At 46.6% G+C, this 12,890-nt stretch overlaps 1 long non-coding RNA gene across 1 annotated transcript in view; it reads right to left on the minus strand.

The window, feature by feature from the left end:
• Nucleotides 1-1,062: 1,062 nt before the first annotated feature.
• Nucleotides 1,063-12,890, minus strand: part of LOC146870650 (uncharacterized) — a 33,623-nt gene continuing 21,795 nt past the window's right edge. The window contains exon 3 of the long non-coding RNA XR_014959427.1: nt 1,063-1,251. This is a non-coding gene — a long non-coding RNA (uncharacterized LOC146870650). The remainder of the gene's footprint in view (nt 1,252-12,890) is intronic.

The following is a 12,890-nucleotide window of genomic DNA, read 5'->3' on the forward strand; positions in this document are numbered from 1 at the left end:
GACAGGCTTTTATCTGTGATACATGAATGTGCACTTAAACACCCTTTCATCTAAAGTTCTGGTTCTCATGGTGAACCCTGAACACGACATCCCATGCATTGTACATGACCATGTGTGCTAGACGTGATAGTGTATCGTGGCTGAGTGATACAGGCCAGCAGGTACCATTTTGAAAGCCCGCAGCCTGGACCAGAGTACAAGATGGAGGAGTGTTTCCTTTATCCAGATGGCCTATGGGTACTGCTGGCATCTCCTAGATGGGAGAGTGGACACCAGATGCAATGATGAGGAGACAGGCTTTTATTAGACATGCCAATGCCCTTCCTGTTACATGAGCCTGCAAAGGACCACAGCTGCCATTAGGGATGGCAGGGGCACCTGGTCCAGACTGCAGTATCTTTTGTTAGGGAAAAGAGACCTTTGAAGGGGCACAGACTCTTGTCTCTCTTCCGGATCTTTGTGAAGAGGGGCTGTACATTAATGGATGCAGCCTGCTCTCATCTTTTTGTACTTCTGTAGAGAGCACTCCACTTGGAGACACTCCTGCTAGGCAGAGAATCCTTTCATGGAGACCAGTCCTGAAAGGCAGCCTGGCCAGGACACATGATAGGAGAACCAACCAAAACTGGTTCCAAGGAATCAGACCAAGACTACACATCCTCCATCTGCGAATTAGGTATAAAAATTTGATATGGTATCCCACCACACCCTTCTAAACAGACTCCACCATTTGAGAATTCTAAGGAATGCCCTCAAATGGATTGCCTCTTTTCTGACCACATGGACACAAAGTGTTCTCCTTGTTTGGAAAACAAGAACACGGGCACAGTGTGTTTTACTTTACTTTAGAATGGCATGTTAACTCTAGACACACAGAAAAATTATATAATCAAAAATGCAAAAGCTACTGAATAATAGATTTAAATATTTTATTATTTTTTCATTGATATTATTTTCTCTTTTTTGCATAGAAAATATATTTTTTATAAATAATATGTACAAAAATAAATATACAATCTCAATAATATAGTAGGAACCACATGTATGCTCTGGCGTAGACAATAAATACAGTTTTGATTGATATCATGATTTTATATTTCTGATAACACAATTGCCTCAATTTCAATTCATTTGCATACACATTAATTTTGACTTTTTTTCAGTTTACTCTAAATGTACAGAGACTGGCGGCTTGTTGAAAAACCAACGCGTTTCTGCTAGGCCTTCATCAGGACTCCGTCACAGTGGTTACTAAACGAAAGATATGTAAACATAATTATAGTCTAGAGTTTAGACGCCCTTTCAAATAATTAAAAACATTTGTTAAAACCTTGGATGCCCACTTTAATAAAGGGATATAGTCAAAGGTTTCTTTCCTTTAGTCAGTACATATCAAACCAACTCAAATGCAGAAACCTCAAACTATTTATAAAGGGTTACCTGATTACGACAACAAAATTGATAAAATACAAAACCCCTCACAGACAGGCTGCGAGATACAAAGTGTTCTCCTCCTGCTCTACACCTCGGACCACAAGAACATCATCTGCGGGATCCCTCAGGGGTCCTCTCTGTTTCCCACCCTATTCAACGCTTAAAAGGCCCCCCTGGCCACCCTGGTCACATCCTATTGTATGGACATCATCTCATACGCAGATGACACACAACTCATACTTTCTCTATCTGCTGACCCCACTAACACCAAAGAAAACTTCCACAGGTGTGTGAACACCAAAAAAACAGAAGTTCTTATCTTCGGAAACAACACCTCTCCCTGGAATGACACTTGGTGGCCAGCAGACCTGGGCCCTTCATCCACACTCGGAGAACATGCCAGAAACCTCAGCATCATACTTGACAGCAGACTCACCATGAAACGTCAGATAAAGTCATTATCCCCAGCTTACTTACTCAAGCTACGCATTCTCAGGAAAATCTTCAAGTGGATACCCACCAGCACCATCACCAAGGCCCTCATCACCAGCCGCCTGGACTATGACAACACCCTCTACGTGGGGCTCACCACCCAGCTTCTAAACACACTACAGACCATCCAGACGCAGCAGCCAGGCTCACCTGCGACCTCCCGAGGAGAGTCCATATCACCCCTCACCTCAGAGCACTCCACTGGCTCCCCATCCACAAGCGATGCCAGTTCAAAATGCGGACCCATGCCTACAAGGCTTTGCACAACATGGGACTAGCCTACCTCAACCACAGACTGACCTTCCACCAACTGACCAGACAGCTGCAATCTGCCTTCCTCACCCTCGCCCACACCCCGAGGTCAGCCGAAGCAGGATCGGCGGCTGATCTTTCTCCTACCAGGCCACCAAAACCTGGAAAAGCCTCCCCTCAGGACCTTCCCCACACTGCAAGAGTTCAGAAACAGCCTCAAGACCCAGATCCAGTTTTATTGATTGCTAAGGAAAAGACAACCCTGCAGAAGGGCAGATCATGGAAGGGAATCTTGTAATTGACCCTGGTGTAGGGTCCATCTGATAGAGACTCACTAAGCAAACCTACCAAAGGACTCAGGGACATCTAAAGGATTTTGGGGGCCCGGGCCAAACGCTTTGAATTTATGATCTAATTTCAGCTCTTTCATGCCCTCTTTGGCCAGGTCATTGACAGATTTAACAATTTGAGATTATGGACTAGTGCACCTGTGCACTAATATTCATGGAGAGTATTGTGGGTTTTCAATCTTGTAACACAGCAGCAGCTCACTAATATTCCTATTATTAATCTCTGTGACACTCTCCCATTTCTTATGTGTGAGGTCCTGTTTTGATCTAAAACAAACTTTCTTTATGGAGGTTACATGAAACAAACACAATATTTCTCTGCAAAATGTCTGCAATTGACTCACACATCACACACTTTAAAAATAAATTAAAGGGAAACAGTTTTTAAAACAATCTCTTGAAGAATTGTTCAAGCTAATAGGTGCAAGACTCTGCAGAACAGAGCTGACAGTATCAGGGACCCCCCTTGAAAGGCTGGAACCCTGGGCCAGAGCTCACTTTTCCCATGCCTTAAATCATCTCTGAAAGGACTGGTAGTACTATAAGATCAGGCAGTGTGACCTTCCTCAGTTATCTCTGTCGGAGCCACCAGGCATCTGGAGGGTTCTTCCCATGTGGTAGGCCTCGCTCAAACCGGGATAAATGCCTTCTGGTGGCCAATGTGCCCACCAAGTGGACTACACTGCAAAATGTGTGTGGTCACCAGTGCAGAAGATTAAATGACCCGAGAGGTGGCAGGGAGGCCTCCTCAAGACTCAGAAGGCACTGCATGCCCAAGATAACACCTGGATTTTGCCACACCATTGAATCATCAGCTGCAAGCGGGTGGCTGTTGCTCTGAAAATGAAGCGCCAAGTAGTGACCAGAGTATGAGAGTAAGCCATGCAGTGAGTCAAGTACCCATTTGAGTGCAGAAGTAAGCCGCAATTTACAGTCTGCCATCTGGAATATGACCCGTGACAGAAGCTTCAACTCCTGCCACTACGCATTGAGCAATGCGACACGCTGCATACCCGGCTGCCACACAGCCTCAGGGAAGGCTGCTGCCTGGAGGCTTCCTTCAGCTGATGGGATCCCACTGTTGCAGGAGGGCCAACAATAGTCCAGTGCTAGTGCTATGAGCTTGGTCAGAGGTTGAACGGGCCTTGGCTGGAAAGACTTATTGCTAATACTAATCTGGGGGTCACAAGCTGCACCATTAGATCTACTTCAAACTCTGAAATTAGAAATAGGGTACCAAGTGGAAGGTGGAGGGCCCACTAAAGACAGGCGGAGGCCTATATTGCAGACTATTGCAGAATGCCCTTCAGCACAAAGACTTGCACCAGTGAACTGGGCATCCGTGCATTATTTAATGCGTTGTGGAATGTTATGTTTTGTATGTAATTGTCTTTTTTACAAAGAGAAGCACTGGGCTGGACATTAAGCTTAATGTGTTGCTGGGGGGATGTTAGTTGTTATTTGGCCTGAGTGGCCCCCACACTAACCTCCCTGAGAAGCCTGTGACTGCTCACTCTCGCTACTACAGAGTGATTTGTAGAAAGGATTGTACTTGGCCCAGTTTGCAGAGCCATAGTAGGGTAAGCCCCCTAACAGCAGTGGAAAGAGGCCTCATCACTGGTGACAAGTTGTCAATATTTTTCATTTTGCTTAACAATTATACTAATATAGTCTTACCAGTTGTTAAAGGCCCTGAAACAGAGTTATAGGCCTGAGCCGCAGGCGATTGCCTATAATGAGGGTAAGGGTCTTTAACAATCATAAGGCCTATAAGGCTATTAGAACGTTCTACTGTTCTACTCACAAGCATTGGAATGTTGGAGAGCCGGGCATATACCAGCCGTTATAAGGCTGGAGCTACTCCATTGTCTTCAATAGAGCACTCAACATTCCAATGTTCTAATGCACATTATACACATATATCTGAAATGAGTTTTTCATGTTAAGTTTGATCTTAGTGATTCTTATGTTAATGTAAATATAAGGTCTCTGTTTTTTGCTTTGATCGCAGCCGCAGCAGCAGGAGGAGGAGGAGGCGGCAGGACGCGCCGCGAGCAAGACACAGGACGCCGAAGCTGCTTCGCCTCTGCCTTTGCCGACTGCTCACTCGTCTTCCCTGCTTGTCTCCCCCGATTCCATCAGCCATCAGCCTCGGTACCGGCACTAGCCCCAGCCTCAGCCTCCCGCTGATCACTCCCCACTGCGGGTCGAGTGAAGAAGACCAAGCTGGGTGGCAAACGAGCTGCAGGCAAGACGAGAGGTGAGGCTGGGGGAGGCTGCAGGGGGAGTACTCACGAGCAGGCTCGGCAGCAGTTTGTTGTAGACCTCTGTTCACGGTGGGGCAGTGGGGCCGCTCGGCGATCGGGGGTCCTGTGCAGCCCTGTACCCCCTGTGCCCGTGTTTGTGCCTGTGTTCCCTACTCCTCACTTCTCACTTCGTTCCTGGTTTAGCGCTGCCCAACACACTGCCACATAGCTATTGCTACACTGCCAGACTGTTCCATTCAGCCCTCAGGGGTCGCTCGGCGCTCAGGGGTCCCGTGCAGCTCTGTACCTGTGTTTGTACCTGTGTTCCCTACTCCTTACTCCATTCCTGCCAGACTGTCCACAACTACTCAGGACGACTTAGTACAGCCTAAAGATCATCTGCCAAAACCCTTAACATATGACTGAAAGGTAAAAAAAGCAGAAGAACAAAAGAGCAAATGAAAAAGTAAGGGGGTCATACAACCCACTAAAAAGAAAAAAGATAAGGTATCGGCAAGAAGGAGAAAAAGGCGCAGTAAGGGCCATCAGTAAGGGCATCAGAAATGCGCTCAGGAAGAAACAGAGCCGCTCAGGCTCAGGCCCAGGACCAGGACCGGGATCAGGATCAGGACCTTGACCAAGGTCATGACCAACCACCTGGGAAACAGAGACATCCAAAGAGGTTCAGGAAAACCTCCATCTGTCAGGAGCAAGAACAGGATTCAGCCCTGAATGTCACAAATGAGAAGAAATCTCTTAGAAAAGTTTCCGCTACGAAGAGAACAAGGTTGGTCCATAACAAAAGGGAAGAGGGCTATAAGATAACCAACTTCCTAACCGCCAAAGGGTTAACAAACAAGGGAAGTCTAAAAAGTACGATGCTGCAGATGGAAAAGGAGTCCAAAGGTGCATCTTAAACAAAAGAGCAGTACGACTGGTAAAACAAAACAGCAGATGCACCCCTAATAAAAGAGTGGTCTGACTAGGAAAGCAAATTAGATTTACAACTAGCAAGTGAAGTAGTAGCCAGAAAGGATGGACAAAGCCAAGGAGGATCCGCAGATGTCTCAATTCAGAAACTCGCAGTCAGCACGCACTTAGCAACAAACTCAGTAAGGAACATAACAACAGAAGCAGTAATTCACAACCAAATCTTTAGTGAAACTCTTCTTTCCTTCGATCTCAGCAACTGGGATGAGCAGGGAGAGAGAGTCAGTCAATTCCAGCAACAAGAATCAATAAATTCACTTGCCAAAGGAAAAGTGCTTGTCCACAAATCATCGGAACTGTCAGTAACAACAGCTCCCTCATACAAAAAGAGGATACAAAATTGTAATATTCAACAGACCTCATCAGTTAAAGAAGAGGATGTGTCAACTCCGTAATTCTATGTAGCAGGGACAGACGTGTGTAAGGCAGAAAGTCCTTCAATCTTAGACAAAGGGACACCATCAAGCTTGCGCTTATTAACAACAGAAAAGTTAAGGGCCATAGACATCTCACATCAGTTAGGGGATCAATTACCAGAACCACGCAACCATCTCTCTCCAATCAAATACACTCACATAACAAACATGGAAGATCAAGCACCACCCAGTACCTGGGGCATCCTTTTGTCAACATTGGAGTCTATTTCAACAGCAATTTCTCATCAAGCGGACAAACACGACCTCCAAGTGGATCTACTAAGCACAATGGCAACAGACATAGTAGGTATCGATAAGAAGCTACAGACACTCAACTCCTTGATCACGAGAGCTCAACAGCATAACTATACGCAGCAAGGCAACTGCAAGTGCCCAACAACATCTGGAAATCCGGAAATACTAACAACAATCCTGACGGATATACTGATGGAAGTGTGAGCCCAAGCCACCAGGCCATCTAAAAGACAAAAATACTGGGCAGTGGAGGATTCGCCCAGGGAAACAACAGGACTGCTACAAAAAGATATAAACATCACGCAATTAACCAAAACGTCCAGTCCGGAAGTAACAGTCTTAACAGAAACAAGTGAAAGCAATTCTAAGGGAAAAGACATTAACCCTATAACAAAAAGAAACAAGGACGGGAAAAAAACAGAAATAGCAGAGGTTAAGCCCGTGCTCATAAAAAAAAGAAAAAAAAAAACAAAGAAAAGCACGAAACAAAGAGAAAGCAGTCCAAAAAAACAAAATATGGCCATTATTTATGCAACATAAGAATGTAAGGTCACCACCTTCAAAAAACAAAATAAAAACAGATTCAGAGTCTAAAACCTTACATATAAGCGCTCAAGGAACCAATCCCATAGGAAACGAAAGAACAACCAACTTACTGTCCAAAAGTGATACCGAAAGCGGATTGATCCTAGCTGCAGGAAAACAAGAGAAATCACCCAATAGGCAAACCCTCATGGCTCATAAGTTTTTGGAAACCTCCAATACCCGAAAGGAAGGTCATACTAACTCAGATGAATATGTCCAAATGAGACTCAGGATTCGGGAAATAAATAAAGAGGAAGCCAGAAATAGATGTCCCCCCGGGGTGGAAGGAGAGGACACACCAAAAATGCAGGTACCAAGTACAAACAAGTCAAGGGTCAATGATTCAAATAAAATTGTGTTACTACCAAATTACATCAAATTAGGTAACTTTGACACCCTAAACAGAGGCACAATCATAAAACTGGTAAAGGAAGTACGGGAAATAGCATACATCAATTCTTCCAACTTGTTATCGATTGAATTTAAACCGCATCCATCTATGATTAAGAGAGAGGCAACAGTATCAACTTGGTCTTCACCGGACATTGCAGAGCATATAATGACCCATCAGCAACAGTTTCAGGCTTGGGGCATTGAATTACAAAGGATAGAGGCCCAACGTTACCCTGGTCCGCTTATCCCCAAAATAGAAAGTGAGGGATCCCTACTGAGAGGTGCCATAGGTGCAGCAACAAATCAGACTGCTTTTGAGAATCTAATAATCACAAGGCCCTTAATAACTGCTCCACTCGGAAGGCGTATAGACGAATTAAATACAACCAAACAGGTGACTAAAGAAAATAGGAGGGGGTTACCGAAACACTAAGTTAATTCGCAATCCTGACGAGCATGAAGTTCAAAAATTCTCTAATATCTGCTCGTGGAACACTCACGGACTAGAAAATCTGATAGGAAACCCTGGTGCCTTGGAATTCCTGCAACCGTATGACATCATCTTAGCCCAAGAAACTTGGAGCACAGCTCCTTACAATATTGCAGGTTTTATCGGGCACCACGAACCAGCAAAAAAATTGGCAAAATTTGGACACCCAAAGGGCGGTTTGTCCTCGTATTTTTCAACCAAATTAGACTGATCATTAGAAAAACTCCCTATAGGGACGCATTGGGTTCTCGTATCTAAGCTGGAACAGCATATGAATGAGGGGGCTCCAACAATACTACTACTACTAAATGTCTACATTCACCCAAATGAGATGACAAAAGATGAGCATATGAATATGTTGTTTAAAATAACAAAAACATTACAAAGGCTGTATTGTCAGACCCAGTTTATCATCTTAGGTGACTTTAACATCAATTTATGTAATACTCCAGGGAACCTGAACAAAAAGGACATCAACTTTAGACGACAATTTGAAACACTAGAATTGATTCACCTTAACGGATATACAAAAGAGGATTCTCCAGCCGCAACGACTTTTTTAAGCGGGACCAAAAGTTCAACCATTGATCATACCCTAGTGAGTGAAACTGTAGCACGACAGATGAAAAAATTCCAAATCGTGTCACGCATAGAGAGCGATCACATGCCACAATCTTTGCAATTGGAGCAATTTATAGCCAGGCTGACAGCAACTAAAAATCTACTCTCAACGCCACACGCCTACAACTTAAAAAGATTGAATTGGCGAGGAATGGGGATCGAAAAGGTAATGGCTGAAGTATATCGCAAAGCGGGCACGAGTAAAGGAAGCCTAGAGGAACCCAGAATTTCAGAGACAACGCAAACAGGGAAGGGCCAGAGATTAAGCGCTTGGGAGAATCTAGTGGGAGCCCTAATGGAAAGCTTCGCGGACAACAAGAGGAAACATCCCTCTAAGTGTCACAGGAAGCACATTTGGACAAGCAGTCACCATCCCTGGTTCAGCCATGAATTGCGAAAACAGAAAAGCCTAATAGTGCGTAAATTAAGAGCGGTCTCAAACCAGCTAAAAATGGGGGGAAAACCCGACAGAAGTGAGCTCAAAAAATTAAGAAAGCAATATAAGAAAAACTGTCGAATAGCCAAAACCAGATACCGAGTTGCAATATGGAATAAACTGCTTCTGGCAAGTAAACAAGGGAACGGCAAACACTTCTGGTATCAGATAAATTCATTGACACTTGGGAAAAATAGACATCTAAACGAAGATACATGGGTAGTACACATAATGGTGACAACCAGAAGAAAAACCTGCGAGAGTAAATAAAGCGTCAGGGAGTGTCTTGTGGGGGCATTAATGAGGCACAAGGTGGAATCGCTATCTTCGGTGGCACTGCCTGTGGGCACTGGCACTTATTGTTTTACAAAGGGGAGAGGACTTGGCCTAACGGCTAGGGCGGTCGACCTCGAATCTGGGGAACCGGGTTCAAGACTCAGCAATGACGCAGAAAATCTGTGATTCTGGGCAAATCACTTAATCTCCCTGTGCCTAACAAAAATGAATGTGTCCTCATGTAACGCAACTGGTGCTATGTAAAGCGCTCTGATACCTGATACCGGGTCAATTTTGCGCTATATAAAGCTCCTTAAAATTTTTTTTTTTTAATAAGCACTGCCTGCCCTGAGCCAGGACATAGAACCTTGCGCCTATTGAATGCAACTCTGGTATAGGCAGGGCTTTAAGTGGGCTGGGTCTCACCGGTGCTGAGCGCCAGCAGTTTTTTTAAGGAGGCCTCGAAAAGGGTCTCTATTGAGCTCTGTTTTGTGCCCTGGCACAGGCGCTCCGTTTTCTTCTGGACTGCAGTGACAGCGGCACATCGAAGTGCTTTGCTCACATCGCTCACTTCTCACCAGTGGAGAAGTTACGGCATGAAGTTTTGTCAGAGTGAGCGTTATAGGGGAAGGGAAACCCTTTAAAGAGAGTCATTTTCTCTCTCTGGATTTCCCTTCTATTTTTGAAAGTCAGGAGCAGCAACATTGTTGTGGTGTCACCAGGGCTTTAATTTGAAGCTTTTTCAATATTATATACAAGCCATAGTTGCTGCTTATTTATTTATCTTTTCTAACAGCCATCTGGCAGTCAGTCCAACTGGGAGGGCTCTAAAAGAGAAAAGTGTACGTCACTGTAAACTCTTTTCCAATGGCTGGCCACCGTTTAGCATAAACGGTGACGCCAGCCAATGAAAAAGAGGGGTGGGGCTTAAACCCAGCTAGTGAAAGCTACCCTAACTCATTAAATCTCGCCAGCAAGACTGTGCATGTCTGCGCAGCCTACGCCAGGCGAGACCTTAAAAAGATGCACGGATCCTGGGGTAGTTATTTAAACCAGGTGATAGAGGATCTGTCTGCGTAAGACATTTGGAATCTCAGCATAGGGAAAAAGGCTTTTAACAAATTAATTAACACCACAATAAAACTTTTGTCTCATTCAAGGGGTGAGAATACCTTACTGCTAAGATGGCACGCCTGGACGATTATCAGTTCATATGGAAAAAGGAGGCCACAGGAATATTTTTCAGCCTATTTCTCGCCTACCCTAAAACATCAATTTATGAGGCTGCGTCTTGGCATGTGGGAAACAAAAGATTTAGGTGCCGATTACGATCCTGTAAAAAAATTCCCCGTACGACTCGTATCCGGTGTTTTTACCGTACGAATCGTACAAGTGCCGTACAAATTGCCAAGTACGATTCGCATGGGAAAAAGTCTATACGAATCGCATTGGGAATAATTCCCCACACGTCCTCGGGTCGAACAATGTGTCCGACACATCCTCGGACGATTTACCGTACAAATGTGAAAAGTGAAGTCCGACCGCGCTAGTACGATCCATCCCGTGCATCCGATGTTACAACCGGATGGAAAAAACACCATCCGCACCGAACTCCCATAGCAACCATGGAGACATGTGCCCGCATACGCGCCCAACACACCCCCCAGCCCTCCTATGTACGAGTCGAATCCCCACCCGTGTATGTACACCCGTGTATGTACGAGACGTACCCCCACCCGTGAATGTACACCCGTGAATGTACACCCGTGTATGTACACCCGTGTATGTACGAGACGTACCCCCACCCGTGTATGTACACCCCCGTACGTACGGCCCGTACCCCTACCCGCGTATGTATGGAGCGTACCCCCACCCCAACCGTGTATGTACGACCCGTACCCTCACCCGCGTATGTATGGAGCGTACCCCCACCCCAACCGTGTATGTATGACCCGTACCCCCACCCCAACCGTGTATGTACGACCCGTACCCTCACCCGCGTATGCATGGAGCGTACCCCCACCCCAACCGTGAATGTACGACCCGTACCCCCACCCCAACCGTGTATGTACGACCCGTACCCTCACCCGCGTACGTATGGAGCGTACCCCCACCCCAACCGTGTATGTACGGACCGTACACCCACCCCAACCGTGTATGTACGACCCATACCCTCACCCGCGTATGTATGGAGCGAACCCCCACCCCAACCATGTATGTACGGACCGTACCCCCACCCCAACCGTGTATGTACGACCCGTAACCCCACCCCAACCGTGTATGTACGACCCGTACCCTCACCCGCGTACGTATGGAGCGTACCCCCACCCCAACCGTGTATGTACGACCCGTACCCTCACCCGCGTACGTATGGAGCGTACCCCCACCCCAACTGTGTATGTACGGACCGTACCCCCACCCCAACCATGTATGTACGACCCGTACCCTCACCCACGTATGCATGGAGCGTACCCCCACCCCAACCGTGTATGTACGACCGTACCCTCACTGACGTACGTATGGAGCGTACCCCCACCCCAACCGTGTATGTACGGACCGTACCCCCACCCCAACGTGTATGTACGACCCGTACCCTCACCCGCGTATGCATGGAGCGTACCCCCACCCCAACCGTGTATGTACGACCCGTACCCCCCCCAACCATGTATGTACGACCCGTACCCTCACCCGCGTACGTATGGAGCGTACCCCCACCCCAACCGTGTATGTACGACCCGTACCCTCACCCGCGTATGTATGGAGCGTACCCCCACCCCAACATTCTAAGTACGGAGCACACCCCAGGCCCCAACACCAGCACCTTCACACAACATCGCGCATGTACGAGTCATACCAAGCCAGACACAAGGACAGCACTGTACAACAAAATTGCCGAAGTACACACCGTACACACGCTAAAAACGCACGTACACAACCAGGACAAAGCACAACAACACAAGAATACACTATTCGAATGGCACAAAGCCACAAAACATGTCCAACAAGCCCAAATACAACACATTCACTGACCTGCAACTGCCAAAATCCCAAACAGAGGCCCAAAACACAACCACTCCTTATAACACACCCACCCAAAGTTCAAACACAGCCACACCCACCGATGGACCAATAAAAAGGGCCCACAGACACAAACCATGAGCCTTTGCAACAGACTCACTGCTGCCAGACCCCACAGACAACCTACAGCACCATACTTGAACCTTTACTGCACCTTACACTTGCACACCTTCACACACCCACCTTCACAAACACCCCCTCATCACATACACACACACACCTGCACAACCACACCCACACACCCACAACCATCCACACCCACACCCCCACAACCATCCACACCCACACCCCTCACCATGCCCACTAACAAGAATCCAAAGTTCACTAGCCAAGAGTTGGAGGTCCTTGTCGACGAAATCCTCAGAGTCACGCCACACCTCTTTGGAACATTGGTCAGACAGACCAGCATTTCCGAAAAAACAGCCATGTGGCAGAGGATTGTCGATGCTGTGAATGCTGTTGCGTCCACCAGAAGGACCAGGCATGAATGCCAAGCCAGGTGGTACGATCTGCGGAGGAGGGTCCGAGCCAAAATGACCGACGACCACAACCAGGCCAACATCACTGGAGGAGGGC

This window comes from Triturus cristatus, chromosome 1_1 (genome assembly GCF_964204655.1).
Source record: "Triturus cristatus chromosome 1_1, aTriCri1.1, whole genome shotgun sequence".
In the NCBI taxonomy this organism is placed as follows: Eukaryota; Metazoa; Chordata; class Amphibia; order Caudata; family Salamandridae; genus Triturus; species Triturus cristatus.